Below are 27984 nucleotides of genomic sequence, written 5' to 3' on the forward strand. Positions count from 1 at the left end.
CCAGTCCTTGCTTTTAGTCTCATTTCCCAATACATTCATAAGCACCTTCAGCCATATGGAACCACTGTCCCCAAAAGAAAATCCTCTGCCTTATGTTTCTTCTCAACCAGTAATGTTCTTCCTCATCTCTTGGTTGTAATTCTGCCCTAAATCACTCTCTTAGATATTTTCCCAGTTACTCCCACTTGAGATAACTTCTCCCACACTGCTGCTCCACTGGAGAATGTACCTTGTAACATAGCCATTACTTTTCCCTGTATTTCCACTGCTTTCCCAAACTGACTACTATTCCACACCTCTCTCTTAAATATTGGGAAAAAATAACCAGAAAAATAGTTGGAAATGTAGATACATTTTTCTTCATTTCTGAGAAAAGTAAAATTGTAACAAGTAACTACAAAGTAATTAGAAAGCTGGAACATCAATTTAGGCTTGACTCTAAACACCACACTTTCCACTTCATCATGACATTTTAAGCCTGAGTTGGAGACATTTACCATATTTTTCTCTGGACATATTTTTTTCTCAGAGTTCCAAACATCTGATATATAAATGAATTTTGAGGACACTATACATTCATAAGACAGGAGCACAGGCGTTCAGATGTGGTATTGCAACTCTTCTCTGAATAGAACAGCCCCGTTCTGCCTAGATTGATTGGTGTGGGGTGGAGGGCAGAATCTCACCAGCCTCAGCTTACCTGTGTCAAGCGTTTGCTATTGAAGGGGGAAAAAAAGGGTGCACCATGTACCTGTGGAACTGAGGAGAACAAAAGGGAAAACAGCATTTAGTAACTTCTGACACCTTTTTTTTTTTTTTGAGGAAGATCAGCCCTGAGCTAACACGCATGCCAATCCTCCTCTTTTTTTGCCAAGGAAGACCGGCCCTGAGCTAACATCTGTGCCCATCTTCCTCTACCTTTATGTGGGACGCCGCCACAGCATGGCCTGACAAACGGTGCGTCGGTGCGCGCCTGGGATCCCAACCCCGGCCGCCAGCAGCGGAGCGCGCGCACTTAACCACTAGGCCATGGGGCCAGCCCCCTGACACCTTTTATGAGGGGACGTCCTGCATCCTCCACCTTACTTGGACAATAACAATTGTCTTACAAGGGTAGCTACCTTCCTCAATAGAAGAAGGGAATTAATATTTATTGAATCCTTAGTTTGTGCTAGGAACCGTGCTGAGCAGACTTTTTTTCTCACTTGATCAGAGATCTTCTTTTTTTCCCCTCACCAAGAGCCAAATTTGTGGTGAAATAGGGAAAGTAGAGGTGGGTAAGTGACTTTGAGACACAGCCCATTTCTTGATATTTGCCAAGTAAACTTGCTCTCAACATTGTCTAGTTAAGAGGCAATCAAAGAAATAGGGAATAAGTCTAACAATTCTATGTAGTTAGTGAAAATAATTGCCTTGTAGCATATTTTTAGAAGGTAACCAGAGGTTCATTTTTCAGAGTTGAAGTTCCACTTGTATGGAACTTTTAAATTATAAATGTCTGATTTTCTGTATTTTATCTTTAAGAGTGTATGTAAAATTGAGGCTAATCTATCTTCAGTAGGAATATTTAATTGGTTTTAAGAGCTTAGAGCCTAATTGTGTGGAAGACACAAAGCATAAAATGTGCAATATTTTTCATGTCCGTCAAAACATTGTTTTCCCTGAAATTTGTGAAAGTTTCTCACATGGAAGAAATGCTGAAATTAGTTTCTTACCTGGACTTAGAATCCTACAGCAACGGCCTCAAGTCCTTCCCTTTATCTATTGTTAAAGTCTCTCTTTAAATATCTATTCGGTTTTTTTTCATCAGTCCAGTAATGATTAATCATCTCATTAGGTCATCGTCCAAGATAAATAGAAGAAAATTAACTAGCTATTCTAAGAGTCTATTCCAGATTCCTGTATTTTAAAGGTTATATTAATAATTTCTCAGAATTTTGAAATCATTTTTATGCAAAAGTTCAGTTATTAAGATTTATTTCTGAGAGTAACTTATATTTGTTTACTTAAGTTGGTTGCATAAGATTTTTTACTTTAAAAATACAAATACAACAGATTGTTCAAGGTATTTAAAACTCTTCCAAATAGAAAAAAATTCAAGAGAATTTTTTAAATGTGTCTACAGGTTACTTTAGTATTCAATGGATAAAATAAACTCTTTTTGCTTGATACTTGGGTGCAGTTCTGATATTATATGTGGATGGGAGAGATTGAACAAACACAAGAGAGAGAGTGTTTCGTTGAGCAAGACCTGAGAGAACACAGAAGGGGCTGGCATCAAGAAGTCAGGTGCGTATAGTGTCGCCCAGCCTGTAGAACTGCAGAGAAGGCAGAGACAATGGGTGAGGACATATTTCGAAGTAAAGAGGAAGAAAGTTAAAGAAGCTCATGTCTGGATTTTCAGCGAGCAGGGAGGGCTCAGCATAGATTCTGAATTGTAAACAAGTCATGAGATAGCTGATGATGAAGTTCCAGATGAGCAGGAAGTCAAGTGAGGCCAGCGGGGACTGATGGAAATGGAAGATAAGAATGTGGAGGATAAGAAAGGAGATCGTGGTGAAGAGAAGTATCAATAATAGTGAGGACACAGCCAGAGGAAGTTTCAAATTGAAGATTTGGGAGTGAAGCTTTCTGAGGACTATGCCCTAAGAAATTTTTCATAACATGGTATTGCTTTAAAATTCCTCTGAAAATGTGACTCTGGAAACGATCAAAACAATGTTGCTCTATATCGTGGCTTTGAGAGTAGCATGATCCAAGCTTATCCTGCTGCAGCAAATCTTTACCTGTGACCCCAGCATGAAAGAGAACTTGGAGGCCTAGAGAAAGTGGCTTTAAATTATGAGGCTCCATTTTCAACACTTACAGAAGCAACTGTGTTACTTATGTGTACACAAGCTTAATTTTCTTATAAATTGAATACCTAAGCCAAAAATCTGTTTTCAGACTCTACGTGGAATTGGAACTCTTTATGTGGGTATATAACTGAACTATAACTTTATATTTTCCTTTATTTTTAGAATAATAAAAACAGGAGCTATAATTGGTCCTCTGATTGGACTTTTGTTAGCATCATTTTGTGCAAATGTTTATGTTGACACTGGATCTGTGAACACAGGTAATGAATAACATCTATTTATATAGTGTCTAGAGTACACAGGGCATCTTCAGGTATGTTATCATAGTTAATCATTGCCTTACGTGACCCTCGGTTAGGTAGATTATCTCCACTTACCCTGTACAAATTGAGGTGGAGGAGTTTAAATAGTTTTTCAAATATTTCAAACCAGAGAGCAGGAGAGCAAGATAAAATGTTGATCTTCTGACTCAAAATCCAGTGCTCTTTCTACTGCACTACAACCATATTTCTTGTTTTTAAAAGATTTAAGCACATAGGTTTGAATTTATTTTAGTCAAACAATCACTTGTGAATAATGAAATAGACCTTGTAGTTATTTAATAAGTATCTATTTATAAATTCCTTACATGATAAGACAGATAGCTAAACTAATTTATTGCGAGACAATATTGTAACACCACATGTTGTCAGACAAGTTTTATGAATGTCTGAATTATATAAAATTCTATACTTGGATAAAAGCTGAGAATTATAATTTTAATAATTTTCTATAGTTCATACAGGCAATAATGACTTAAGATAATAAAAAAATGTGTCTATTTCTTTACAGATGATCTGACCATAACTCCCACTGATACTCGAGTTGGTTCATGGTAGTCTGGCTTTTTGGTTTGTGCAGGAGTAAATGTGCTCACTGACCTTACTTTTTTCTTTTTGCCCAAAATGCTTCCACAGGAAGGACTAACGGATAATGCTGAGATCATTAAAGATAACAAAGAAGAGAAACAAAAAGAAGTCAAGAAGTAAAAGGATGGAATCACTAAAGGCAAATATAAATATTTTAAATACTATATAATTTATTTTTAATTTTATATAGGTGTCTGTTTTGTTTGTTTGTTGCTGAGGAAGATTTGCCTGAGCTAATATATGTTGCCAGTCTTCCTCTATTTTGTATGTGAGCCACTGTCACAGCATGGCCACTGACAGACAAGTGTGTAGGTCCGCACCTGGGCTGCCGAAGTGGAGCACGCTGAACTTAACCACTAGGCCACTGGGGCTGGCCCTACATGTGTCTGTATTTTGCTCTAACACTATGATATTCTAGTCTGTGTTAAGACAATGTGTCACGACAGTCAGCAGTCAATATTGCCTAACTAGTCTGATTCGTCCTCTGCTACTACTTGGAAATAAATAATATCATTTGGAAGCTGAATTATGTCAGGTCAACATTGGGATAAAATTACATGTCAATCTGGGCACTCAACAAAAATTAATTAATTAATTAATTTAGGTCCCATTCGCCATAAAAAATTTATTTTACAGAGAACATAGATCAAATTAAAAAGAAAAGAAATTCAAACTAAGAACAAAAGGAGGAAAAATTAGACACAAATCGAAATAAGTATATAGTTCTGAAACCAAAAATGTTAGCTTAGTCGTGAGCTTCCTGGAAGTTAAAGCAGAAAAACAAAAACATGGTAGGTCATATAATTCTCTATATTTGATAGAGGAAAGAGTAACCATTCTTAAAGAGAAACTATTCCTGTAGTAAAAATTGTAAAAAAAGAAAAAGTTGTCATGTGATGTACGATACAGGTAATATGGACCACATAGTTTTCCAGCAAATGCAGGAATGTATTTCATGTAACAGTTTTTTTTTGTATAGATCCTCATGGCATAATTTACAGGTGTTTCTGTAGGAAACCAAGATAAGACAGTCTAAGTATTTAGTATTCAGGGACACAGATTCTCAAACTTGGCTACATATTGGAATCATCTAGGAAATTTTTTAAATTACTGATTTAAATTCTGGAAATTCTGTAGATTTCTCCAGAGGTCTGATTTAATTAGTATGAGGTGTAGCCTGGGCCTTGGAATTCTTAAAGAGTGTTTGTTTAGAAGGTGGGTAGGGAGCTCAGTCTCTTTATCTGTAAAATGGGGATAATAATAGTTCTTAATAATATAGATTTGTTTTGTGAGGGTAAAAGGAGTTCTGGCATATATTATTATTGTTATTGCTATTAGGATTAGTATTATTACTATTGATGTTGCTACTTCTACCATCACCTATAAATTATAGTACCAATTTGCACAAAATTTTTATTAACAATTAAAAATTCACTTAAACCACAATAGAACATAATTTAATACCTCTCAGGTCATTAGAAGCCAACTCAGAATCTTGTAAATTCTCAGAGTCATCATAGTTTATAGCATTGTGAAATTTCAGTTGTGCATTATTATTGGTCAGTCACCATATATATGTGCCCTTTACCCCTTATGCCCACCCCCAACTCCCTTTCCCTCTGGTAACCACTAATCTGTTCTCTTTGTCCATGTATTTGTTTATCTTCCACGTATGAGTAAAATCATGCAGTGTTTGTCTTTCTCTGTCTGACTTATCTCACTTAACATAATACCCTCAAGTTCCAACCATGTTGTTGCCAGTAGGATGGTTTTGCCTTTTTTATGGCTGAATAGTATTCCATTGTATATACATACCACATCTTCTTTATCCATTCATCAGTTGATGGTCACTTGGGTTTCTTCCATGTTTTGGCTATTGTGAATAATGCTGCCATGAATGTAGGGGTGCATAAGTCTCTGAATTGTTGATTTCAAGTTCTTTGGATAAATACCCAGTACTAGAATAGCTGGGTCATGTGGTATTTCTATTTTTAATTTTTTAAAAAATATCCACCTTGTTTTCCACAGCAGCTATACCAGTTTGCATTCCCACCAACAGTGTATGAGGGTTGCCTTTCCTCCACATCCTCTCTAACATTTGTTGTTTTTGGTCCTGGTAATTGTGTAAGATGATATCTCATTGTAGTTGTGATTTGCATTTCCCTGATGATTAGTGATGTTGAACATCTTTTCATGTGCCTGTTTGTCATCCATATATATTCTTTGGAAAATATCTGTTCATATTCTCTGCCCATTTTTTGATCAGGTTGTTTGTTTCTTTGTTGTTGAGTTGTATGAGTTCTGTATATATTTTCCAGGTTAACCCCTTGTCGGATATACAATTTGCAAATATTTTTTCCCAGTTGGTGGGTTGTCTTTTCATTTTCTTTATAGTTTCCTTTGCCTTGCAGAAGCTCTTTAGTCTGATGAAGTCCCATTACTTTAATTTTTCTTTTGTTTCCCTTGCCTGAGCAAATACGGTACTCGAAAAGATCCTTCTAAGACCGACGTCGAAGAGTGTACTGCCTATATTTTCTTCTGGGAATTTTATGGTTTCACATCTTATCTTAAAGTTATTAATACATTTTGAGTTAATTTTTGTGTATGGTGAAAAATAATGGTCTACCTTCATTCTTTTGAATGTGGCTGTCCAGTTTTCCCATCACCATTTATTGAAGAGACTTTCCTTTCTCCGTTGTATGTTCTTAGCTCCTTTGTCGAAGATTAGCTGTCTGCACATGTGTGGTTTTACTTCTGGACTTTCAATTCTGTTCCTTTGATGTACGTGTCTGTTTTGTGCCAGTACCATGCTGTTTTGATTGCTAGTTTTGTAGTATGTTTTGAAGTCAGGGATTTTGATGCCTCCAGCTTTGTTCTTTTTTCTCTGAATTTCTTTAGCTATTCGGGGTCTTTTGTTGCCCCAGGTGAATTTCAGGATTCTTTGTTCTATTTCCATGAAGAATGACATTGGGATTCTGATTGGGATTGCATTGAATCTGTAGATTGCTTTAGGTAGCATAGACATTTTAACTATATTTATTCTTCCAATCCATGTGCATGGAATATCTTTCCATTTCTTTATGTCATCATCAATTTCTTTCACTGATGTCTTAGAGTTTTCATTGTATAGGTCTTTCACCTCCTTGGTTAAATTTAGTCCTAGATATTTCATTCTTTCTGTTGTGATTGTATATGGGATTGTCTTCTTGACTTCTCTTTCTATTAGTTCATTGTTAGAGTATAGAAACGCAACTGATTTTTGTCAGTTGATTTTGTACTCTGCAACTTTGCTCTAATTGTTGATTATTTCTAATAGTTTTCTGATCTTTAGGGTTTTCTCTATATAAAATCAAATCGTCTGTAAACAGTGAGAGCTTCACTTCCACTTGCCAATTTGCATACCTTTTATTTCTTTTTCTTTCTTAATTGCTCTGGCCAAAACCTTCAGTACTATGTTGAATAAGAGTGATGAGAGTGGGCACCCTTGCCTTATTCCTTATCTCAAAGGGATGGCTTTCAATTTTTCCCCATTGGTTATGATGTTGGCTGTGTGTTTGTCATGTATGGCCTTTATTACGTTGAGGTACTTTCCTTCTATACCCATTATGTCGAGAGATTTTATCATAAATGGATGTTGGATTTTGTCAAATTCTTTCTCAGCTTCTATTGAGATGATCGTGTGGTTTTTATTTCTCATTTTGTTAATGTGGTGTATCACATTGATTGATTGGTGGATGTTGAACCACCCCTGTGTCCCTCGTATAAATCCCACTTGATCATGGTGTACAATCCTTTGGATGTATTGCTGTATTCGGTTTGCCAAAATTTTGTTGAGGATTTTTGCATCTGTGTTCATCAGCAATATTGGCCTGTAGTTTTCCTGCTTTGTGCTGTCCTTGTCTGGCTTTGGGATCAGGGTGATGTTGGGCTTGTAAAATTTGTTAGGAAGTGTTCTGTCTTCTTCAATTTTTTGGAATAGTGTGAGGAGAGTAGGTACTAAATTTTCTTTGAATCTTTGGTAGAATTCTCTAGAGAAGCCATCTGGTCCTGGACTTTTATTTTTGGGGAGCTTTTTGATTACTGTTTGAATATCTTTACTTGTGATTGGCCTATTCAGATTCTCTATTTCTTTTTGGTTCAGTTTTAGGAGGTCGTATGAGTCTGAGAGTTTATCTATTTCTTCTAGATTCTCCAATTTGTTGGCATATAGTTTTTCATAGTATTCTCTCATAATCCTTTGTATTTCTATGGTATCCATTGTAATTTCTCCTCTTTCAGTTCTAATTTTATTTATTTGAGGCTTCTCTCTTTTTTCTTAGTGAATCTGGCTAAGGGTTCGTCCATTATGTTTATCTTATCAAAGAACCAGCTCTTAATTTCATTGATCCTTTCTACTGTTTTTTTTTTTCTTTCAATTTCATTTATTTCTGCTCTAATTTTTATTATTTTCCCTCCTTCTGCTGACTTTGGGCTTTCTTTGTTCTTCTTTTTCTAGTTCTCTTAGGTGTAGTTTAAGATTGCTTATTTGAGATTTTTCCTTTGTTTCTTAAATTGGGCCTGTATTGCTATGAATTTCCCTCTTAAGACCACTTTTGCTGCATCCCATATGAGATGGTATGGTGTATTTTCATTTGTCTCCAGATACTCTTTGATTCCTCATTTAATTTCTTCAATGATCCATTTGTCATTCAGCAGCATGTTGTTTAGTCGCCACAAGTTTGTCACTTTCCCAGCTTTTTTCTTTTAGTTGATTTATCATTTCATAGCATTATGGTCGAATGCTTGTTATGACTTCAATCTTCTTAATTTTCTTGAGGCTTGCCTTGTTTCCCAACATATGGTCTATCTTTGTGAATGTTCACTTGAGAAGAATGTGTACTCTGCTGATTTTGGATGGAGTGTTCTGTATATAGCTGTTAAGTCCATGTGGTCTAGTTTTTCATTTAGTTCCACTATTTCCTTGTTGACTTTCTGTCTGGTTAATCTATCAATTGATGATAGTGGGGTGTTAAGGTCCCCTACTATTATTGTGCTGCTGTTAATGTCTCCTTATATGTCAATTAATAGTTGCTTTCTGTACTTTGGTGCTCCTGTGTTAGATTCATGTATATTTATAAGTGTTATGTCCTCTTGGTGGAGTGTCGCTTTTATCATTATATACTGCCCCCTTTGTCTCTCATTGTCTTTTTTATCTTCAAGTCTACTTTGTCCAATATACGTATGGCAACACCTGCTTTCTTTTGTTTGCCATTAGCTTGGAGTATCATCTTCCATCCCTTCACTCTAAGCCTGTGTTTGTCTTTAGAGTTGAGATGTGTTTGCTAGAGGCAGAAAATTGTTGGGTTTTGTCTTCTAATCTGTCCAGCCACTGTGTGTCTTTTGATTGGGGAATTCAATCCATTTACATTTAGAGTGATTATTGATATATGAGTGCTTAATGCTGCCATTTTATTGCTTATTTTTCAGTTGTTAAGCATTTCCCTTGTTTCTCATCCTGTGTATTTTGGATTTCCAATTCGGTTTGCTGTCTCTCTATGACAGTTTTGTCTTTATTTATCATTTGTCTTTGTTCTGATTTTTTATTTAGTTCTTACGATGAAGTTTGTATAATAGATCTTGTAGATGAGATAGTCCATTCTATGGTAGCCTCTTATTCCCTTGGTCAAAGTAGGTTTCATCCCCTTCCTCTTCCCCTACTAAGTTGTTCTCACAACTTATTCCATTATGTTTTGTGAACTTGTGGTTAAAATGAAGTGATTATATTTATTTTTAATGTTTTCCTTCCCTTTATCTTTAGAGTTATAAAGTGTTTGCTAATCTTTTCTGATAGAGAGTTGCAATGTTCTGAATTTGTCTGCCTATTTATCTCCATACTCAAGGCTTTTTAAACCCTTTCTTCTTTTTTTTTCAGGTATGAGGGCCTTCTTGATCACATCTTGGGGGGGGTGGTTCTTGTGGCAAGGAGCTCTCAGCTTTTGTTTATCTGAGAAAGTTTTTATTTCTCCATCATATCTGAAAGATATTTTTGTTAGATATGGTATTCCTGGCTAAAGTTTTTGTCTTCTGAATTTTGAATATATCATTCCACTTTCTCCTAATCTGTAGGGTTTCTGCTGAGAAATCCACTGAAAACCTGATAGGGGTTCCTTTGCAGGTTATTTTCTTCTGTCTTATTGCCCTTAATATTTATTCTTTGTCAACGACTTTTGCCAGCCTTACTAATATATGCTTTGGAGAAGGTCTTTTTACATTGATGCAGTTAGGGGTTCTATTGGCTTCATTTACATGTAATTCTAGCTCCTTTGAACAAGCTTTCTGCTTCTTTCTCCCTCTCTTCTGCCTCTGAAATACCTTTAATCCTTATGTTGCATTCCTAATTAAGTCAGATATTTCTTAGAGAATTTCTTCTTTTCTTTTTAGTCTTCGTTCTCTCTCCTCCTACACCTGAAGCATTTCTGTATTCCTATCCTCTAGATTGCTAATTCTATCTTCCATAATGTCAGCTCTGTTATGTAAAGACTCCAGATTTTTCTTCATCTCATCCATTGTGTTCTTCATCTCCAACATTTCTGGTTGGTTTTTCTTTATAGTTTCAATCTCCTTTTGTGAAGAATTCTCTCTGTTCATTAATTTGGTTCCTGATTTCATTGAGCTCTCTTTGTGAATTCCCTTGTACCTTGTTGAGTTGTTTTATGATGGCTGTTTTGAATTCTCTGTCTTTTAGATTGTAGATTGCTGTGCCTTCAGGATTTATTTCTGGGTGTTTGTCTTTTTCTTCTGGTCTGCAGTATTCTTATGTCTTTATACCATTTGACAGAGTGGATTTGTTCTGGCTCATAGTGATAGTATGTGGTCGCATGTTCCACATGCTGCCACTTGGTTGGGGGCAGGAGCTGTGTAGTCTGAGCCTGCCACCACGATCCCTGTCAGCAGTGCCTGTCCAAGCATGGTCCACTCCTTGGGACCACAGCAGCCCTGTGGGGCCTGCCACCAAATGGGAAAGCAGTCACGTGGGGGTTCAGGGATGCTGCCACCTGTCCCCACAATCCCTCTGAGACACACTTGCCCCGTTGGGGCAGTAGCCATACTATGGACATTTGTGGCAGCTGGGAGATTATTCATCCAGGCTGCAGCTCCACTGCCATCTGCTTCTAGATCACACCAGGCTTTGTGCTTGGTGGGCGGGACCTCCCTACTGGATCCAAGACTGAGTTGCTCCTTGTGGACCGTGTGGCCCTGAGAACTCTCCCACAGTATGGGGAAGCAATCACATGGGGGCTCAGGGCTGCCATCACCTGTTTTTGCAGTCACACTGAGGCATGCTTCCACCCTCAGGGCCGCAGTGGTGCTATGAGCACTCCAGCCGGGAGTGCAGTCACAAGCATGCACTGGGCTGCCTGAGGGCCAGAGAGTGCTCACCCATCTCCACCACCTCCCTGGGGGGTAGTCCATCCACCTTCAGATGTATAACTGCGTGGGTCTCTCAGGTGTCCTGATATGTTGTGTGGGTATCCTCTGCTGATCGATGAATGTCCACTTACTTGTAATTCAAAGGGAGAGAGACAAAGGGAACAGCTCACCCTGTTACATTGCTGACTTCACCCCGATAGAGGATTTTAACATAGAATATTGTTTGCAGTCTGCAAGATCAATTTTCAAAACTAGAAAAGAGCTTAGCTTAATATAAGACATATTGAAAAGAAATTGGCACTGCTGAGACTCACCTATTAGGACAGGGATGCCAACAAACATGGGTGACTTAAAAAGCTCCAGGGGCCGGCCCTGTGGCTTAGCGGTTAAGTGCACGTGCTCTGCTACTGGCGGCCTGGGTTTGGATCCCGGGTGCACACCGACGCACCGCTTGTCAGGCCATGCTGAGGCAGCGTCCCACATACGGCAACTACTAGGATATACAACTATGGCATACAACTATCTACTGGGGCTTTGGGGAGAAAAAAGGGAAAAAAAAGGGAGGAAGATTGGCAATAGATGGTAGCTCAGGGCCAGTCTTCCTCAGCAAAGAGGAGGATTGGCCTGGATGTTAGCTCAGGGCTGATCTTCCTCACAAACAACAAAACAAAACAAAACAAAAACTCCAAAGAGCTCTGAACACAACTCTCTCCCCTGCCGTGCATTTTATTCATAAATATGAATTCTAGAATGAGAGTTCGTTTCTATGCATTAAACAATGCTTCCTCCTCTTCCAATTTGTTTATTTATTGATGCTTTGTTCTACAATGGATTTTATGCAGTTTACTAAGCAAACCAAGATAATACACAGTAAGTAAGGACATCAAGACAGAGAACATGAAGATAGGAAAAGTGAAAAGAAACTATAAGTGAGAACTTTGACCCAAAATGGAGGCATTGTGACCCAGAAAATTTGCTAGAGATGGGACACAGATTTGGCTCTGCACTTTGTCAGTCCACACAAATGGGGAAAAGTTTTGGTTAAATTATTTACATGGTCCTTAGTATATACCAAATAAATCAGGATCTCAGGGAGGGAGACCTGGAGACTGCTAGTGTTAAAAGATCCCCAGGTGGTCTTAATGTGCATCCTCTTGTGAACCTTTGGCAGAACCACCAGAATTGTTCTAAAGAAGCAGAAAAATACTTGGTACTTGAGAAAATTTATACCCCCTGAATTCCCACATATATTTTCATTTTAAATATTCAAGAGTGATAATATCAATATTTGAGTGTGAACTTCTTTTACACATTGATTTTCTTCCAGACTTTAGAGAAGAGAACAAGCATTTTCATTCTAGATGATCTCTAGAGAAGAGAGGCTATTAAGAGATGGAAAAAGAGAAGGATAAAAAAGAAATGGTGTGAACACAGATAATATTTTGGTCATGTTATGTATACTTTTTCCTTAAGTCACAATAGTAACTTACTGAAGGCAAAACTGTTGTGTTCTGACCCCTACCTAGTTAGCTGCATCACTAGTAGAAGAAGCTACCAAAACAATGATATAACTTTAGGTTTCAAGGGGTAAAAAGACGAACAAACAAATGTTCACTAAAAAACAGAAAAACATAATTTGGAGGGGAGGTTGATGTTTCAGAAATAGTCAATCATAAAATACAAAACTGAGCTAGTTTTATACTGTTTCATTCTTTTTTTTCAGATTTTTTCCATTCACGAAAAGTCTTATGCAACCCGATTTACATGCTTTTCATATTAATAGGTGTGATAGAGTTCAATGCATTTGTTAATATGATCTCCTTCATGCCTAAATATATGGAAGAGCAATATGGAAAATCAGCTTCAGATGCAATCTTTTTAATTGATATGTTTTTTCTTTTCTGATTAGCAGCTCACTTTTTTCCATGCAATGATAGGTCTAGGAAACTCCTAGATTGAAGTCTGTTGGAGTATTTCTGTCTCTGGTACGTTTTCTCCTTCTGCTCTCCAGTGAAATCAAGAAAGAGTAAGGAAGGGAAGAAGCCAGGATATCCTGGCTTTCTTCTCTTTTCTGCTCTCTCTTTAGTCAGAACGCAAATGCAAAATATTTGTGGGAATTTTGGGGAATGCACAAATTAGATTCAATTTTCATATGAGCAATTCATTCATGTAAAAATGAAGACAGAATTAAGTCATTAGGAGTCCATGTTTTACTCCCAGATTTTACTCTTTTGCCTCCAATTCATGAATTCCACATTCCTTCTAACTTAGTTCACTGGTCCCCCTGGTGGTGTGAGGTGTCTCTGCAGCCCATACATTCCGATTTTCCTCTGACCACACTAACCCCTACCCTGGGTTTCTTCTGGGATCTTTTTACTATTTTGAAAAGTGGATTTCCAGACTACCGGCATCCCCATGACCTAGAGTGATTGTTGAAAGTTCAGATACCTGGGGCTCACCTCAGACATACTGAATCAAACTCTCTGGTATGGGAGTCTGGAATGGATTTTCGTGTGTGTGTGAGGAAGATCAGCCCTGAGCTAACATCGATGCCAATCCTCCTCTTTTTGCCAAGGAAGACCGGCCTGGGGCTAACATCCTTGCCCATCTTCCTCTACTTTATAAGGGATGCCATCACAGCATGGCTTGACAAGCAGTGTGTCGGTGTGCACCCAGAATCCGAACCTGCGAACCCTCGGGCTGCCGAAAAGGAGTGTGCACACTTAACCGCTCCACCACCAGGCCGGCCCCTGGAATGGATTTTTAACAAGCTCTCCCAAAAATGTGATTCAGTGAGCAGACCCTGGCATTATAAGAATGCAACCTAGGGCTATCTTTTCCTTTTTCTTCTTTTTTGGGGGAAGGATTGGGGGAGGGAGAGTGCTGGTCAGTAGCAGCAAGGTATAAAATTAAATACTCTCGACAGTGACAGGCTCAGCAAAATGATCCTCTAACGTACCTTGAGTTGAGTCAAATTCTTAACAACCAGAGTGGGAATAAAGACATGCAAAATCATATAAATCATAAATCATATACATATAATCCTACCCCGAAGAGTGGAAAGCAACAAATTACTGGTCAACTTTGACTTGTCACTCCTACCTGGATCCTAAGAAAAGGGATATAGACCATGACCCCTGCCTACATGAAATTTATAACCTACTGCAATTAATTAAATGGACAATAATGATAACAGTCTTCCAAAATATACTCTGATGTTGTGGGGCATTTTAAAATCTCTCTATATGTAGTATGTAACTAACTGGAGGTAAAATTAAGTCAGCCTTCTTCACTGTGAGTTAGAACTAAATGGTTTCTTACATAAGACATATTAGATAAAAGCGATATCCTATTTTTTCCTTTGCTAAGTCACTTTGTAAATAATATTTTACTTGCATTTATAGGTATTTATAACTTACCTCCAATATGCATTGGATATATAGTTGGCGGTTCAATTATGAAGAAGTTCAAGATTACTGTCAAACAAGCTGCCCACATAGGATGCTGGCTTTCTTTAACTGAGTATCTTCTTTATTTTCTGTGTTTTCTCTTGACCTGTGATAATTCTCCAGTTGCTGCTATAACCACCTCTTATGAAGGGTATGTTGTTTTCTGATGAATGTTGTACTCTTTCAACAGTTAATAACATATTTTCTCCCATGATTACCCGTGACCAGATCATTTGCTAATTGGAGTTAATGGCAGTAATCTGTGGTCTTTCTTCATCTTTCCTCCATCTGTCAATCATAACCCAATCCATCCAGGTTCTAGGCTTATTAAAGAGATTGGGAACATATCAGAAGGTTAGTGAGTTTATGATTGCGTGTGGGTGTGTGTTTGTCTTTGGGATATCCTAATAGATGTTAAAGTGGATATCAAAGAAACTACTTATAGTTTTAGGTTGTATTAGGATATGTTATCCATATATTTTATACTCTCATAAATGACTAAAATTAAAAGTTGACTATACAGTCTCAGTTGTCTTTATATGTTTCCACAACGGGCCCAAATTTAGCCTAACTAAATCCCAATACAAGATATATTAATTCATATATAAATTCATATGTTTCATTTGCATAGTTATGTCTTATCATTTAATAGTTTTAGATTTGTATTTTGAGGGTTATCTAGGTTTGTAGGAAAGTTTTACATAGTGATGTGAATTTTTAAAATTCATCTGTAGGACATATTTAGATAAGGGAGTAATCACTTAAAATGAAACGAAGGGCATCCTAACATGTTTCCTTTAAACTTTTCAAGGAATTTAACATTGGAATAATTTTAAATATAAAATCATAAAGTAATTTTTTTATGTTATCTGATTTGAGTCTTGAAAATTCCATTTAAAATAGGTGTTATTATTCTCATTTGACAGATGAAGAAATTGAGATTCAGAGGGATTAAATGATTTTAAGGAGTTCATGGCAAACCTCTTCAACTACATTAATAGAGAAACATAGAATTTAACATTGGAAAAATATTAAAGATTATCTCCATCTCCAATTGTCTTGATTCCTAAAGCAGATGTGTAAAAAGACATGTTATAATCTAGTCATAGAGTTAGGACTTGAATTCAGTCTCTAGACTCCCATGCTAGTCCTCTTTTAATCACCTTACACTGAACATAAGAAAATTGTCTCTTGCTAGAAACTGTTTTAAAAACTTTTCTTCCCAGCTTTATTGAGATATAATTGACATAAAACGTTGTGTAAGTTTAAGGTGTACGATGTAATGATTTGATACATTATATATTTTGAAATGATTATCACAATAAGATCAGTTAACCTATCCATCACCTCACATATTTATTATTTTGTGTGTGTGGTAACTTTTAAGATTTACTGTCTTAGCAACATAAAATATACAATATTTTTAACTATAGTCACTATGTTGTCCATTATATCCCCAGAACTTATTCATGTTACAACTGAAAGTTTGTACCCTTTGACCACCTTCCCTCATTCCTCACTGCCCCCCCCACTAGCAACCACCAATCTACTTCTGTTTCTATAAGTTCAGTTTTTTAGATTCCACAAATAAGTGAGATCATATAGTATTTGTCTTTCTCTGTCTGACTTATTTTGCTCAGCATAATGCCCTCAAGGTTCATCCATGTTGTCACAAATGGCAGGATTTCCTTCTTTTCTATGGCTGAGTAATATTGCATAGTACATATATGTACACCGCATTTTCTTTATCCATTCATCTGTTAACAGGCGCTTAGGTTGTTTCCATGTCTTAACTATTGTGAGTAATGCTACAGTGAACAGGGAGGTGCAAATATCTCTTTCAGACAGTGATGTCATTTCCTTCAGATATATGCCAAGAAGTGGGATTGCTGGATCATATGGTAGTTCTATTTTTAATTTTTTGAAGAACCTCCATATTGTTATCCATAGTGGCTGTACAAATTTACATTCCCACCAACAGTATACAAGTGTTGCCATAAGCTCACCAGCACTAGTTTTTTTCATAAGAGCCCCCCTACTTTTTGTTCTTAGCACTTTAATACGTTGCTTCATTTAATCTTTACAGAGCTAATGCTAAGATTATTTCTGTTTTATAGAGAGGAAACTGAGGTTCAGGGAGTAACAGTGCATGAACAAGAGATGTCAAATTTTAATCCAGCAATTTTACTCCGGGGACAGAGCTGTTAATCCTTTTAAAACTACTTGTCATTTCCACTGGACAAAGGTTTTGGCATGGTTCACTATCGTTGATGATTTTTTCCCCTCTCTTTTTTTTCCAGCTTTATTGAGGTATAATTGGCTAATAAAATTGTTAGATATTTAAAGTGCACATCATGATGATTTGATATATGTGTACATTGTGAAAGGATTTCTCCCATCTAGTTAATTAACACATCCATCACCTTACATCTTTACCAATTTTTGGGGGGGAGTGGGAACATTTAAGTTCTACTGTCTTGACAAGTTTCAATAATGCTATACACTGTTATCAACTATAATCACCATTTTATACATTACATCCTCAGGCCTTATTTCTCTTATAACTGAAGATTTGCACACTTTTACCAACCTCTCTTTATTTCTCCTCCCCCAGGCCCTGGCAACCACTTTTCTACTCTCTCTTTCTATGAGTTTGACTTTTTATTTAGATTCCACATAAGAGTGGTACCATGCAGTGTTTGTATTTCTCTGGCTGGCTTATTTCATTCAGCATAATGCCCTCAAGTTCTAACCATGTTGTCACAAATGGCAGGATTTCCTTCTTTCTCATGGGTGAATTATAGTCCATATTATATATATATCATATCTTCTTTATCCATTCATTCATTCACAGACACTTAGGTTGTTTCCATGTCTTGGTTATTGTGAATAATGCTGCAATGAAGATGGGAGTGCAGATATCTCTTTGATAGCTTGTTTTCATTTCCTTTGGGTATATACTCAGAAGTGGGATTTCTGGATCATGTGGTAGTTCTATGTTTAATTTCTTGAGGAACCTCCATACTGTTTTCCACATTAGCTGGACCAATTTACATTCCCACTAACAGTGCACAAGGGTTCCCTTTTCTCCATATTCTCATCAGCATTTTCTATCTCTTGCTTTTTGATAATAGACATCCTAACAGGTGTAAGGTGATATCTCATTCTGGTTTTGATTTGCATTTCCTTGATGATTAGTGATGAGCATCTTTTCATTTTCCTGTTGGCCATTTGTATGTCTTCCTTTGAAAAATGGCTATTCAGTTCCTCTGCCCATTTTTAAGTCAGATTATTTGTTTTCTTTGTTATTGAGTTGTATGAGTTCTTTATTTTTTTTGGATATTACCCTCTTCTCAGATATATGATTTGTAAATATTTTCTCCCATTCCACAGATTTTCTTTTCGTTTTGTTGATGATTTCCCTTGCTTTGCAATAGGTTTTTAGTTTTATGTAGTCTCGCTTGTTTATTTTTGCTTTGGATACTTGTGCTTTTGTTGTCAAATCCAAAAAATCATTGCCAAGACTCATGTCAGGGAGCTTAGCCCCTATGTTTTCTTCTAGGAGTTTTATGGTTTCAAGTCTTAAATTTAAATCTTAATCCATTTGAGTTGATTTTTGTGCATGGTGTAAGATAGAAATCCAGTTTCATTCTTTGCATGCAGCTGTCCAGTTTTTCATCGTTATTTACGAAGAGACTATCCTAACCCCACTGTATATTCTTGGCTTTTTTGTTATAGCTTAATGGACCATATATGCATGGGTTTATTTCTGGGCTCTCCATTCTGTTCTGTTGATCTATGCGACCATTTTTATGCCAATACCATACTGTTTTGCTTACTATAGCTTTGTAATATAGTTTGAAATCAGGAAGTGTGACGTCTACAGCTTTATTCTTCTTTCTCAAGGTTGCTTTGACTATTTGACTATTCAGGATCTTTTGTGGCTGCAAGATGGGCTCTATGGCTGCCCAGGTTCTCTGGTCAGGCTTCCTGGATGTGTGGGACTGGAGGCTATGCTCAGAAGTTGGGCAGGGCTGCAAATTTACTTCCCTGCTTGGGTGAGGCAGTAGAACAGGCTCCATGGGCAGTCTGGCCTGTTGACTGGGGACCCAAATCAGGCAGAACTGCCAACTAAGCTCCCTGGCCAGAGGAGGCTCTGCAGAGGGTCAGAGCCACTCACTGGATCTCTGCTTGGGCCCTGCTGCAAGAATGCAGTCTGCCAAGGTCTGAGTGCTGGTGGCTGTAGCCCCGGCCCCCTTCTCCTTCTCTACATGCCACCCCGTGGTGGAGCCCTGCAGATTCCTCCTGTGATTCCCATGTGGCAAGACCTAAGTGGGCTCCTGGAAAGCATCCCACTGTGCTGGGGGAGCTGGGTGTCCACCCTGGGCTCTCTTTTCCCACTGGAGAAACCGCAGGCCCAGGGGAGCCCTATCCGTGGGTGCTGTGCTGACCTGGGAGAGGAGTGATTTGATCCGAGTGTAGCCGCGCCTCTCACTCTTCTGCTGTGGTCCTTCTTGGTCTCTGTGCTCCAGGGGCTGCTTCAACCTCACCCCTGGGTTCTGGGATGTCTTCTCGTGAGGGGGACTGAAGTCAGGAACAACCTATGTCTGCGTTTTGATAACCGCTGGACACTTTTTATCCTAGAAGAATGTATTTGTTTACTCAATTAGCTATGTTTTTGGAGCTAAATGTATTATCTACATTACAAACTGAACTTACAGATTTTAATCTTCAAGTGAACCCTTGGGATTGCTTTTATGAAATATGATCTCTCTTGTTACTTTCCACCATATGGATCAACCACAGGGATCGGGTCATTGTTATTTTTGAGTTCTAATAATACCTGGAAAAATGCCTCCTATGTGGCAGGCACTCAATTGATGTATGTTTATTGGCCATTTGTTTATCTGAAATAAATCATTGAAAGAGTGGCTATGTGGTCATTAAAGCAGGTATCTTTTATGCCAGAGCCATAGCACCCGGGCCACACATTGATTGTTGGAAGATTTCTGTTTTTAATTTGGGGAGGAGAGGAAATATAATTGTGTGTTGAGATGAAAAGAAGAAAAAGAAAATGCTCTAATAGTCTTTCACTATCCATGGCATTATTTTAGTTATTTATATTCTTTTATTGCAGTAACATTGGTTTATAACATTATATAAATTTCAGGTATACATCATTACACTTCTATTTCTGCATAGATTACATCATATTCACCACCCAAAGATTAATTACAACCCATCACCACACACACGTGCCTAATCATCCCTTTTGCCCTCCTCCCTCCCCCCTTCCCCTCTGGTAACCGCCAATCCAATCTCTGTCTCTGTGTTTGTTTTTGTTGTTTTTATCTTTTACTTATTAGTGAAATCATACGGTATTTACCTTCTCCCTCTAACTTATTTCACTTAGCATGATACCCTCAACGTCCATCCATGTTGTCACAAATGGCTGGATTTCACTGTTTCTTGTGGCTGAGTAGTATTCCATTGTGTATATATACCACATCTTCTTCATCCATTCGTCCCTTGATGGGCACTTAGGTCGCTTCCAAGTCTTGGCTATTGTGAATAATGCTGCAATGAACACAGTGGTGCATGTATCTTTATGCATGCATGTTTTCATGTTCTTTGGATAAACACCCAGCAGTGGAATAGCTGGATCATATGGTAGTTCTACCCTTAACTTTTTGAGGAATCTCCATACTGTTTTCCATAGTGGCTGCACCAGTTTGCACACCTACCAGTAGTGTATGAGAGTTCCTCTCTGTCCACATCCTCTGCGACAATTGTTGTTTCCTGTGTTGTTAATTATAGCCATTCTGACGGGTGTGAGGTAATAGCTCATAGTAGTTTTGATTTGCATTTCCCTGATAGTTAATGATTTTGAACATCTTTTCATGTGTCTGTTGGCCATCTGTATATCTTCTTTGGAGAAGTGTCTGTTCAGGTCTTTTGCCCATTTTTAAATTGGGTTGTTAGTTTTTTTGTTGTTGAGATGTATGTGTTCTTCATATATTTTGGATATTAACCCCTTGTCAGATATAAGGTTTGCAAATATCTTCTCCCAATTGTTAGGTTGTCTTTTCATTTTGTTGGTGGCTTGCTTGCTGTGCAGAAGCTTTTTAGTTTGATGTAGTCCCATTTGTTTATTTTTTCACTTGTTTCCCTTGCCCTGAATCCAAAAACTTTTTAGGATTCTTTGTTTTGTTTCTGTGAAAAATACTGTTGGAACTTTGATATGGATTGCAATGAATCTATAGATTGCTTTAGAAGTATGGACATTTTAACTATGTTAATTCTTCCAAACCAAGAAGAGCACAGAGTATCTTTCCATTTCTTTGTATCTTCTTTATTTCTTTCAACAATTTTTTATGGTTTTCAGTGTACAGATCTTTCTCCTCTTTGGTTAAGTTTATTCCTAGGTATTTTATTCTTTTTGTTGCAATTGTAAATGAGATTTTATTCTTAATTTCTCTTTCTGTTACTTCATTGTTGGTGTATAGAAAAGCAACTGATTTTTTTTTTTTTTTGCGAGGAAGATAAGCCCTGAGCTAACATCCACGCTAATCCTCCTCTTTTTGCTGAGGAAGACCGGCTCTGAGCTAACATCTACTGCCAATCCTCCTCCACTTTTTCCCCAAAGCCCCAGTAGATAGTTGTATGTCATAGTTGCTGTTCTAGTTGCTGTACGTGGGATTCAGCCTCAGCATGACAGTAGAGGCAGTGCGTCGGTGTGTGCCCGGGATCCGAGCGCGGGCAGTCAGTAGTGGAGCGTGTCACTTAACTGCTAAGCCACGGGGCCGGCCTGCAACTGATTTTTATATGTAGATTTTGTATCCTGCAAATTTACCGTATTCATTTATTATTTATAAAAGTTTTCTGCTGGATTTTTTAGGGTTCTCTATATGTAAAAAATGATGTCATCCACAAATAGTGACAGTTTCACTTGTTCCTTTCCAATTTGGATCCGCTTTATTTCTTTTTCCTGCCTGATTGCTCTGGCTAGGACTTCCAATACTATGTTAAATAGGAGTGGTGAAAGTGGACATCCTTATCTGGTTCCTGTTCTTAGAGGGATAGCTTTCCATTTTTCACCATTGAGACCGATATTAGCTGTGGGTTTGTCATAAATGGCCTTTATTATGTTGAAGTACTTTCCTTCTATACCCATTTTATTCAGATTTTTATCATAAATGGATGCTGTGTCTTGTCAGATGCTTTCTCTGCATCTATTGAGATGATCATGTGATTTTTATTCTTCATTTTGTTAATGTGGTGTATCATGTTGATTGATTTGTGGATGTTCAACCATCCCTTCATACCTGGAATAAATCCCGCTTGATCATGGTGTATGATCTTTTTAATGTATTGTTGTATTCGATTTGCTAGTATTTTGTTGAGGATGTTTGCATCGATGTTCATCAGTGATATTGCCCTGTAATTTTCTTTTTTGTGTTTCCTGGTCTGGTTTTGCTATCAGGGTAATGTTGGCTTCATAGTATGAGTTAGGAAACTCCCCTTCCTCTTCAATTTTTTGGAAGAGTTTGAGAAGGATAGTCTCAAGTCTTCTTTGAATGTTTGGGAGAATTCACCAGGGAAGCCATCTGGTCCTGGACTTTTGTTTTGAGGGAGATTTTTCATTACTGTTTTGATTTCCTTACTGGGATTGGTCTATTAAAATTCTCTATTTCTTATTGATTCAGTTTTGGAAAGTTGTATGATTTTAAGAATCTTTTTTAACAATCTTAAAAAAGAATCTTAAGAATCTTCTCTCTTTTTTTCTTGGTGAGTCTAGCTAAAGGTTTGTCACTATTGTTTATCTTTTCAAAGAAGCAGCTCTTGGTTTCATTGATTTTTTTCTACTGTTTTCTTAGTCTCTATTTTATTTATTTCTGCTCTGATTTTTATTATTTCCCTCCTTCTACTGATTTTGGGCTTTGTTTGTTCATCTTTTTCCAGTTCCTTTAGGTGCACTGTTAGATTGTTTATTTGAGATTTTTCTTGTTTGTTGAGGTAGGCCTGTATTGCTATAAACTTTTCTCTTAGAATCGCTTTTGCTGTATCCCATAAATTCTGGCATGTCGTATTTTCATTTTCATTTGTCTCCAGGTATACTTTGATTTCTCCTTTGATGTCTTCATTGACCCAATCTTTATTCAGTAGCATTTTGTTTAATCTCCACTTATTTGTGGCTTTTCTGCTTTTCTTCCTATAGTTGATTTCTGGTTTCATTCCATTGTTGTCAGAAAAGATGGTTGGTATTATTTCAATCTTATTAAATTTATGGAGACTTCTTTTGTGGCCTCATATGTAATCAATCCTGGAGAATGTTCCATGTGCATTTGAAAAGAATGTGTATTCTTCCGTTTTTGGATGGAATATTCTGTGTAGTGGTCTTGTGTGTTATTTAAGGCCAATGTTTCTTTATTGATCTTCTGTTTGGATGATCTATCCATTGGTGTAAGTGGAGTGTTAAAGTTCCCTACTAATATTGTGTTACTATATATTTCTCCTTTTAAGTCTGTTAATAATTGCTGTATATATTTAGGTGCTCCTACGTTGGGTGCATAGATATTTACAAGTGTTATATCCTCTTGTTGGATTGTTCCCTTGATCATTATGTAGTGCCCTTCTTTGTCTCTTCTTACAATTATTCTATTAAAGTCTATTTTATCTGATATAGGTATTGCTACCCCAGCTTTCTTTTCATTGCCATTTTCATGGAGTATCTTTTTCCATCCCTTCACTTTCATTAGTAAGTGTCTTTATGTCTGAAGTGTGTCTCTTGTATGCAGCATATATATGGATCTTGTTTTTTTATTCAATCAGCCAGCCTATGCCTTTTTATTGGAGCATTTAGTCCATTGACATTAAAGTAGCTATTGCTAAGTATGTACTTACTGCCATTTTAAAAGTTTTTTCTGGTTGTTTTATTAGTTATTCTCTGTTCCTTTCTTCTTCTCTTGCTCTCTTCCCTTGTGATTTGATGGCTTTCCTTAGTATTATGTTTGAGTTCCTTTCTCTTATGTTTTTGTGTATTTATTATAGTTTCTGGTTTGTGATTACCAGGAAGTTCATATATAATAACCTACGTATATAGCAATCTATATTAAGTCAATGAGCTCTTTAGTTGGAACTCTTTCTAAAAGCTCTGCTCTTTTACTCTCCTCCTCCCACATTTCATGTTTTTGATATCATATCTAACCTCTTTTTTCTGCATTTGTATCGTTACCCTCTTATCATGGAAGTAGATGATTTTTTCCTGTTTGTGGTCTTCTCTTTCTGCCTTAAATAAGTCCCTTCAGCATTTCTTGTAGGACTGGTCTGGTGATAAACTCCTTTAATTTTTGCTTCTCTGGGAAACCCTATCTCTCCTTCCATTCTGAATGATAACCTTGCCAGATAGAGTATTCTCGGCTGTAGGTTTTTTGCTTTTAGCACTTTAAATATATTGTGCCACTCTCTTCCAGCCTGTAAGGTTTCTGATGAGAAGTTAGCTGATAGCCTTATAGGGTTTCCATTGTATGTATCTTGTTGCCTTTGTCTTGCAGCTTTTAGGATTCTCTCTTTATGTTTAGTTCTGGACATTTTAATTAGGATGTGTCTCGGTGTGGGCCTCTTTGGGTTTCTTTTTTAGTGCTTTCTGTGCTTCCTGTACCTGGATGTCTGTTTCTCTCCTTAGATTAGGAAAGTTTTCAGCTATTATTTCTTCAAATAGATTCTCTGCTCCTTTGTCTCTCTCTTCTCCTTCTGGGACACCTATAATACTGATGTTAGTGTGCTTGATGTTGTCCAAGAGGTCCCTTAGACTGTCCTCACTCTTTTTAATTTTTTTCTTTTATCTGTTCAGCTTGTGTGATTTCCTCTAGTCTTTTGTCCAGCTCACTTATCCATTCTTCTGTATCCTCTACTATGCATTTGAGTCCCTCTAATGAGTTTTTCATTTCCAGTATTGTATTTCTTCATTTCTGTTTGGTTCTTTTTTTATATTTTCCATTTCTTTATTGACATTCTCACTGAGTTCATCCATTCTTCTCCCAAGATCAGTGAGCATCCTATGACTCTGTTTGAACTCTTTGTCAGGTCGATGGCCCATTTCTGTTTCATTTAGTTCTTTTTCTGGGGTTTTGTCCTGTTCCCTTACTTGCAACATATTCCTTTGGCACCTCATTTTGCCTCTTTCTCTGTGCTTTTATCTATGCGTTAGGTAGGTCAGCTATGTCTCCTGTTCTTGGAAAAGTAACCTTATGTAAGTGATGTGTTACGAGGCACAGCAGTGTGCTTCCCTCTTGTCACCAGTTCCAAATGTTTCAGGAGTGACCCTGGAACACTTCTATTGTGGCAGGGTTGCTCTTGCTGTAGGTGCCCAGAGAGGCTGAGCTGTCCCCCTGGGTGGCTGGTTGTAATGCTCAGCTGTGTGTAGTTGTTTTGGACCTTTCAGTTTCTATCGGGTGTGGGGAGCCCTGGCACAGTTGGCTGCAAGGTCTAATAGCACATTCCTGTTGCAATTTTTCTACTAAATGAGTAGGCCCCCAGCATGGCTGGTTGTTAGGCTCAGGGGCTTACAATTGCTATAGGCTTCTGGCCTATAGGGCTCTTGTCAGCTCTCTGAGGACTGCAGCTGGGTGGGGCTGGCCCCATGCACAAGAGCTCCCAATTGTTTCAAGCTTTGAAAGATGAGGCCAATACCCTATGTGGCTGTTTGAGAAGCACAAGTCTTCTACAGCTGACAAGCCCCACTGCTCACAAGCACCATCTACACAGTCCTGCCCCATGCGTGCACTCCAACCCCCTGAAGTGGAACTAGTCATCCCATAGCAGAGGTGCCACACACTCCACCAATGCCCAACACACTCCACCCACTCCTCGTGCATGCCCTGCCCCACAGAGGTGGACCCACTCACCAGACTGCAGAGAATTCAGGCACCTAGCCTATGCAGGCCCACAAGTTGCCCGAGAGCTTGTTGTCAGGTGGGGTCAGTCCCTAGGGTGGACTGCTTGCCTTGGCTGAGCTGGATTAAATCAGTGCTCTAGTGGGTGGGGCAGACCCTGGGCTAGCAAGCCAGGGGGAGAACTCCAATGGCATCTGCGTGGCATTATTTTAAATCATTTCAGAATGCAAAAAAGATTTTCTTGTGGAAAATATCCTTCCTGATTGCAACAAGGATTGCAACTGTCCGACTAAATTATGGGACCCTGTGTGTGGAGACAATGGTTTGTCATATATGTCAGCTTGTCTTGCTGGTTGTGAGACATCCATTGGAACAGGAATAGACATGGTAACACATCCTATTAGTCTTTTTTACAGAACTTTTGTTTTATGCACCTCAGTGGCACTTTCCAACTACGAACTGGAGCCACATTTGACAAAAGTAAAATTAAAGTTTTTCCCCAAAATCAAATGAATTCTTTTTGTGGAAAAAATAAGTTACTTTCTGTATGCTCACTTGATTTACCTTTTAATTCCCAAATCTTATTTTAAACTTTCACAGTGTCAGAGCCTTGATCTTAATTTCATAACAGTTACATTATTGTTCAGATAATTTGTTTTACAAATACTTTGGACCAAAATATTTTTATCATTGTGATAAAGTTGGCAGTTTTGATCTTAATTATCCAGTTAATTGTTTTGCTGTTTTATTTTCTTTTTTCTGTGTATATGTATGCACATGCTTTCATGTTTTTCACATTCTGACAGTTTTTTGAGAAGATGGAATTAGACATGTTTTTGCCTGAAAAAGACACAATACTTATAATGTGCTGATCAAAGTAAAATATAAATTTTGATTCTTCTTAAAACCTGAAACATATAAGAATTCAAAAAGGGTTAACTTTACTCTGTTTTTGAAATAAGCTATATCTTTTGAAACAAAGATTTACCTGTAAGTATCTAAGTTTTCAACTCAGCATTCGGAAAAGAATTTTGTTTGTCATATTCAGTGTTGTGGAAAAACAATGTGTGTCTTTAAAAAGCATGAGTTTAAGATAGCTGAGCTATTGCAAATTTATGCCATATATTTAGAAAGAAACACCGTTTTCTGAAACCACCCTTCTATGTTTCATTTTATTCTATGATCTTGAGAGACACTCTAAAGGAGATGAGAAGAAAGGGAATAAACAGTCTTCTTCTTGATCTAATTGGCTATGTAGAAAATATTTGAGATTTGTGTTCAAACTTTTCTTCCTTAAATAGGATAATATATTATTTTTTGATGGGTCTTCCAAAATTGTAGTTGCATTCAAACACTGGGAAATTCAACTGCAGTTGGTGGGCTGTGTGACAAAGGACATGACTGTTCTATGAGGCTCCAGAGTACTTTTTAATCTTGTCAGCGATTGGTAATTTCATTTATTCTTTTTTGTTTGTGAGGAAGATTAGCCCTGAGTTAACATCCGTTATCAATCCTCCTCTTTTTGCTGAGGAAGGTTAGCCCTGGGCTAGCAGCCATGCCCGTCTTCCTCTACTTTCTATGGGACACCGCCGCAGCACGGCTTGACAAGCGATGCATCGGTCAATGCCCGGGATCCAAAACTGCAAACCCCAGGCCACCAAAGAGGAGCACACAAACTTAACTGCTACAGCAACACGCCAGCCTCTCATTTATTCTTTATCTGACATACCTGGATATATTGTTCTCTTGAGGTATAAGAATTATTTTCTTTATTTAGATTCCTTTCTGGTCATTTATTAAGGGAACTTTTCCTAAGAAAGCCACTTGGAGTCCACAGTATCTAAGAATTCATGCTCGAATATATCATTTTACGAGTTTCATGTAAGGCATTGTCAAATTTTACAGAATTTTAAAGGTAGCAATATAAATGTTCATCTGTTGGCATTTCCTTCTGTATCTGTCCTTCCTTATTTCTTATAGTTAAATTAGTGAACCTCTCATTGTTTACCACAAGAAGAGACACATTTATGTTTTAGGGTAAACCATATGAAACGGTCATTCTAGTAGGTAGAGTGGTTGCCCAGCAGTGATTTCCTGTGGTCCAGCCTATGAGACAGCAGACTGTAAAGCTGTCAGAAGCCCCAGTTTCATCAATTACTATCTACAGGGCATCTGGCAGGTCACTTGATCTTTCTGAGTTCCATTTTTCTTTAATAAAAAATGGGCATAATAATAAATGCTCAACTCTCTTACACAAATTTGTGTGACACAAATGATGAAGGGCTTTCTAAAGCTAGGAAACTGCAGAACTAGAATTCAAACTTAGGTATATCACACATGTGTTCTTTCAGTTACAAAATTCTTCATGCCCAGTAGACAATCTTAAACATGCCTCGTAAACAAAGTTTGCATTTTTTTCCCTTTTCTTAGCCTTTTATGGGAACTCAGAAGCGGAGTTAAGTTA

At 37.6% G+C, this 27984-nt stretch overlaps 1 pseudogene; it reads left to right on the plus strand.

Moving 5' to 3' along the window:
- The first annotated feature begins 2510 nt into the window (after positions 1 to 2510).
- On the plus strand, positions 2511 to 27980 carry LOC147914781 (solute carrier organic anion transporter family member 1A2-like; annotated as a pseudogene).
- Positions 27981 to 27984: the final 4 nt, after the last annotated feature.

This window comes from Ceratotherium simum, chromosome 17, assembly GCF_057802395.1.
Source record: "Ceratotherium simum simum isolate JZ-2026a chromosome 17, ASM5780239v1, whole genome shotgun sequence".
NCBI lineage: Eukaryota > Metazoa > Chordata > Mammalia > Perissodactyla > Rhinocerotidae > Ceratotherium > Ceratotherium simum.